The sequence below is a fragment of the Stegostoma tigrinum genome, unplaced genomic scaffold (assembly GCF_030684315.1).
Source record: "Stegostoma tigrinum isolate sSteTig4 unplaced genomic scaffold, sSteTig4.hap1 scaffold_58, whole genome shotgun sequence".
Classification (NCBI taxonomy): domain Eukaryota; kingdom Metazoa; phylum Chordata; class Chondrichthyes; order Orectolobiformes; family Stegostomatidae; genus Stegostoma; species Stegostoma tigrinum.
In genome coordinates this window covers 1,151,512-1,157,934 of record NW_026728516.1, presented here as the reverse complement: position 1 = coordinate 1,157,934, position 6,423 = coordinate 1,151,512, and the positions used below count along the sequence as shown (strand labels likewise).

The 6,423-nt window shown below is 44.1% G+C and overlaps 1 non-coding gene across 1 annotated transcript; it reads right to left on the bottom strand.

Annotated features, from left to right (window-relative positions):
- trnai-aau (transfer RNA isoleucine (anticodon AAU)) lies at positions 1–74 on the bottom strand. The gene has a single exon. It is a non-coding gene; the product is annotated as a tRNA-Ile (tRNA).
- Between the last annotated feature and the right edge of the window lie 6,349 nt (positions 75–6,423).

The window sequence follows — 6,423 nt, the reverse complement described above, 5'->3', positions numbered from 1 at the left end:
TGGTCAGTATGGGGATCGAACCCACGACCTTGATGTTATTAGCACCATGCTCTACCCAGCTGAGCTAACTGACCACCAAGCTGCTCTACACCCTCGAGTGCCCTCAGCTCTTTTTCCATGATGATCGCAACGTTGGCCGTCTCCACATTTCTGACTTTACCATTGATCAGTTCATTGTGAATGGTCAAATCGCATGAAGGAATGAACCCACGACTTTGGCGCTCTTAAAACCATACTCGAAACTGCTGAGCTTACTGACAACCACAATGTACCACTGTCTTGCATAACGTCATCTCTTCACTGTTTTGTGGCTGCGCGTTGGCAAATTGTGTGAATTGGCATCAGCAGCCTGCAAATTTCTGTCTTTAACTTTGTTCATGCGATAGGCAGATATAAAATGTTCTGTTTCATTTGTTTTCCACGACAAATAGTCAATGGTATTATCGCCATATTTGAGATAACCATTAGACCTGCAATTTAAATTACCTACAAAGACCCAGAACATGCAAAGCTATGAGCCCACCTCACAGTCGTTGTGCTGAGAATCATCTCAAATTCTAGGGATGCACGCTTTGTTTCTTCAAGCTCCTAGACATTTTGTCTCATACTGATACACTGCTGAGTTACTTGCTGCAAAGCTTATGCCAAATAGATTTGAATTAAGACTTGTGAGCCGGATTCCTTCCACGTTTCAACGGGAATGTTTCTTTGTCTTCAGCAGTATCTCAGATCCAAGTTTTTCATTTTGAACAAAGGCTCATGTAGCTTACGCAACGTTTGGTTGATGGCACTTATTAGCAAGTTATCACACCTTCACGGAGCAATGGTCAATCGAGCTGAAAAATTATTGCTTCAGATTGCATATAACGTCCTATTACTGGAACACCGAGTTATTGACGGAAATGTTCCTGCCGGCATCAAAGAGGAGAAAAATATTGATACATGCATTGTTAATTCCCGGACAGGTTTATTTGTTATCTTCAAGGTAGATGTTTGTGGAGAGCCCAGGGAAATTAGTTCTACTCTTGCTCGTGTGAAAGCCTGTGATAGCCATCTGGCAAAATAGTTTTTAACAAGACACTGCTGAAGCCTCTTATCGAATACTGTTTAGAGTTCTGTTCGCCTTGATAGAGGATGGATTTTTGTTTCACTGGATAAGGTACAGAAAGTGCCACGATGCGTTGCATGGAAGGTGTTAGGTGTAGAGAAAGGTTTCATAGGCTGTGACTTTTTCCACTCGAGCATGGGAAATTGAGAGATGACTTGAAAGCAATTTATAAATAACGAGAGCTGTGGACGGTGTTAATTGTGTTTATTTTCTTGAGATGGGAGATTTCAAGACTACGGAACACATTTCTAAAGAAGGAGGAGAGATATTTTAAAAGGACATGAGACAGCAAATATTTAACACAGAGTGGCTCGCGTTTTGAATGAATTTCTTCTGTGGCATTGTGACTTCCGCGGTTGGATAAAGATCACTGTACCTGTGCCCACTAGCAGAAAAGGAACTGCTGTTGAATGGAAACATCTCTTCATGAACTCACTGTCACTCTGCTCCAAAGGGAGGAGCTGGGAAATCCTGATGAATTGAGAAATAAAATTTAGTGCCTACAGATTAAGTAATTAAAGATCAGTATAATATTATTTACACCGCACCATCAATAACTAAATGAAGCAGCTGCCCAGGGGAGGAGACTGTGTGTTTAAACCCCATGATGAATAGGTTGTGTTTGACTTCTCACACGAGGGGAGGTGAGCATTTACCCAAACAATTGGCACACCACAGTCCTGAAACACTGTTCCCATGGAAAAAAAACTGGAGACCAATTGGAAACAAGTTTTGTGATCCATGCACACCATCGCCAAAAGCCACCACCCAACATACATTCTTGGAAAGCTAGCCTAACCATGAGCAGCATAAGCCTGACATGATTCAAACATGGAGCGCAGTTATTTGGAGCCAAATGTGCTCACTTTCCAACGCAAGGTCACACATGCTGTAAGCCTACTGTATAGGGTTATGGGAAGTGATCGCATCACAATGATTTTAAACTGTTGTTGCCAAAGGAGGTCTAAATATAGTGCCCTTTCTCGCTTAAACCATCCCCAGCCGACTCGGCTTTTCTCTCTCTCTTCATTCCTCTTATTTCTCTCTCTGCTTATATGTCTGTGCCTTTGTCTCATTCATGTTTTCCTTCTCTATTTCATTGTCTCAACTTCTCTCTCCTCATCCCCTACCTGTCTTCGTACACCCTGTTTTGATTTTGCAGGGCACTGGGGAGATTGATTCTATACGTCGCAGGGTGGATCCAGGACTTGTTCTCGAACCGCCTTCAAATACAAAAAGGAGAGGATCTGAGAGGGAAGAAAAACTCGATGAGATTCCATTTCCTCTTTCCGAGTATCGTTCAGTAAATATAGACACCAAACCCCACACTATTTCTCCAATTTCACCAAGAAAAAGCGTCATGAATATCATTAATAGAAATATACATTCCCAAAGATTTCTTAAGTGTCTGAGATTGTAAAGTAGAAATGTAAATGCGTGGGGATGTCATTAGTTTTCATTGAATGATTCAGCACCACGTGAGCCACGACTAATCCTCATTCATATTCCAGGAGCCAGTATCTTTGTTGCATCACATAATTGAAGGCTATTACCGTTCATGCCATATGACGTCATATTGCAGCTTGAAGCCGTGGGGACAGTTTGTTAAAGGAGCGTCTTTGAAAACTCTCTGCATTAGCAGATAGGTTAAATCACTTCCCTCCACGGGCTGACAGTGCTGGGGATGGTATATGCTGTGCAGCTCCCTTTCAAACACTGGAAGGGGAAAGGAACAGAGAGGCAGAACCAGATTTCTGTCGGGAAATTATAAACAACGATTGGGAACTTTCATCAAATGACATTTATCAGAGGCAGGAAGAAGAATGCAATGCTGCCGGAAAAGAGGGAAGTCGAACCTTAGCACTATTACCTTTGGAAACTTAATATGGCATATTTCTGTGCAGCCTGTTTGGTGCTCAGGGTTCACATCGCAACCTTGCAGAAAGGCTTGCATTGCACACATTTGTTTCTTTGCTGTGACCGGTAGGAGTTACTATCTGACAGCAACAGTCCCAGGGTGAAAGAATCCGCGTGAAACACTCACTCACTGAGAGTCATCTCCTGTGGCCCTTGCCTGCGCGGCTGCACAATTCAACGTGGAAGGTGGGGTGATTGGCGGGGTCGGGGTGCGGGGATTAAAATGAGCCATCGTTTCTCCCTTGCTCTGTCACAGAAACAATGAAAAAATTCAGAAGTTACGCAACACCAGTTTGTAGTCCATCATGCTTATGTGAAATCTCACGCTTTTTGAGCGCTGCTCCTCCATCAGGTGAAGTGACACTTTTCACCAGCATCTCCCCATCACAGAGACAGGGAGAGTGGCACCAGAAACACATGGCTTCATTCCCGTGCAGGAAGAAGCCGTTCACCCCACGAGTCCACAGCCTGTCTCTGTCACTTGTATATCTCTGTCCGTTTTCACAATCGGTGATATCTATTCTAATAATGATGAACTGTACCTGAATCGTGATGTTGTCTCTGCCAAGAAGATACTCTTACCATTAATGACTTTGGACTTCACCAGGAGATTGTTGCTGTTTGAAACAGCGTGGGCAATTACTGCAGGGCTTCCTACGCATGAAACACACCGCAATTCATGTGGATCAATTTGAAAGAAATTCATCTGACGCACGCACTTACGGGAAGCAGATCAAAGGGCAGTGCACTGCATAACGGGACTTTGTGCCAGAATTGCCCTGGGAGGGACCAGTACACGCAGATCGCAACACGGAGCTCCAAAAGAACAGGGGGTGGTTTCAATCTACTGATCTTTACTTAAAGGTCCAGCATGATCACACTGTACCACTCTGTTAGCGTGCAGTACTGTGCTTTAAGGGAAGTATCGAACTTTTCATCCGCCAGGTGACAGGTACATTCGAGAATGATATCAAAAGACTGTAATAATTTCCTGGCTGTGTTTGTATATTCGTTGTCCAACTTCCCACATTCTGTTATTCGAACTCACTTTTCAAGGACATTCACAACATTCATGAAACATTCGGAGTCAAATTGCATGGACACGCATCCTGAGACAATTGTTTTCCCTTTGAAAAAGTGCTTCCCTTTGCTGTGATCGCTGCACTAGTAGCTCTGCCCTGTCCCTACTTCAGCCAGTGTGACCTCATTTAACAAAGCAGTGTTTTCGGAAAGCTGCTTGACGATTTGGTAAAGCTGAAGACAGCGAGGCAGTTGTGAAGTTTGTAACTTGTATCCATGTGGAATGAACAAACATTGACAGGCTTGTTCCAAACTAAAATGTTCACTTGAAGCAGGAAGCTGAGGGAGATTCGGGGCAAACCAATTCACATGTGGCTGCAGGAGCTGCAAAGTCTTGTACAGGAGATTGTACAGCACAGTGGAGAGAATTGAAGCATTGAATTTGAGTTGGGGGGCCCAGCATCCTTTCATAAGTCAGGATTTACTGGGATATAAGAATATTAAAACGAACATGGATAGTGTTTAATTAGATATAAAGACATCATAAAAGACACAGACTGGGTTTGCTGGGATATGAAGGCGTTAGGAAAGACACCGACAGGGTTTACGAGTGTTTCAGAAACACGATAAACTTTATCAACTGTTTCCTGTTATCTCTGACAGAATCTATTTCTCAAATTGATTTTATAATCACACAGACCTAGGTTGTAAATGCTGAAACCATGCACTAGTCGATGCTCTCTGCTCTCATGCATCTCACTTCTCTCCAGGGGCTGTTCAGTGATGACCTGAATTGCCTTCTCCCGTTCTCTGTCACTGTGGGATCATTTGAATAATAAAATCTATTCTCTGAGCTCTGAACGACATATTGAAGTTTATACACATCAGGTGCAGTGTGCCTGAGAGACAGGACTCCTGTCAGTAACACCCCACAATGAATCAGACAGCTGCACCATCCCTGCAACATTGAGAAGGACACAGACACAGCTCCCCATTATTAGGAGAGTTTTTTTTTACTGTCCCAGCAACTCTGCATTTTTAACGCTGTCTCAGAAGCAATAATTTGGACAAGGTTGCCAACAGAATGTTAGTTTCTGTGCATGTGCGGCCTCCCTTTTGTACAGCCTTCTACACTTGCCATGTCTCTCACTCACACCACACCCCTCCTCTGTCCTTCAGCCTGTGTGACAGGGAGCTGAAGAGCGCATTGATGCTGTTCTCCGCCAGCATGGCCTGGCAGCAGAGGATCACTTCCTCTAGCCACCAATGAAGAGTGCGTGGTCCCGGGAGAAGAGGGTTTACAGACCCTTCCCAGAGAAGGGTCTCAGAATGGGAAGAAGCTGTGAATAAAACTCAGTGCTTCTTTCGTGTTAATGGCACTGAGCTGTTGCTGGTTCATTGGTTCATAGGTATGGTTCCTGTTCCGTGTGGATTAAGTAGGAGTATCTCTCGCATTCGAATCACAGGCAATCCCCGGTGTCATGTAGCTCACTCCATTCTTCACTTGGAGAGGTCTGATTTTGTTGAGGTCGAGTTCAGCATGAGATCCCTCAGGGTTTCTGTGGCGAGTTAACTTTTATTATAATACATAGGAAAATCATTCACGGGATGAGGGCGTCTTTGACTAGGCCACTATTTATTGCCAATCCCTAATTGCTCAGACACATGGTCAATCACATTGCCCGTGGTTCTGGAGTCACAGGTCGGCCAGACCAGGAAAGGATGGTAGTTTCATTCCCTAATGGGCATTAGTGAACCAGATAGGCTTTGACCTAACAATCGATTCATGGTGATCATTACATGCCTAATTCTAGGTATTTATTATATTCAAATTCGACCATCTGCTGTAGTTTTGAACCTGAGTACCAGAACATTGTCCGGATCTCTGGATTCACAGGCCAGAGAAAGTACGACTATTTCATTGTGCCCCCTTTAGCCTGTGCTGGCAAATGGCTCTTTCGTCTAGGGGTACGATTCTCGCTTACATTACTATGCTGTGATTAAATGCATGAGGTCCTGGGTTCAACTCCTGGACCAGCCCAGGTTCATTGCTTCACTTGTATCCCGATGCCAAGTGAGTATTCTGAAAAAAATAAGCAGCTTTGTGGACAGAGTTCGGGTTGCCTGAACTGGCAATGGGACAGACAGACCATTGCAGTGAACATGGCCGAAAGAAACACTGGTTCAAAGCGAAAACAAGTTTTTCAGGTTGCTCGCCCATGCAGTGTGGCTCTGACAGGGCTTCATGGCGTAAAACTTCTGGAAGCAGGGATGTGAAGTATTTCAGACCGCGCTGAACAGATTCAACTGAATGGTGCTGTGTATGAGGAATGTCAGCAATGAAGATGGATTGGAAATTTGGAAATGCTCTCCTTGGA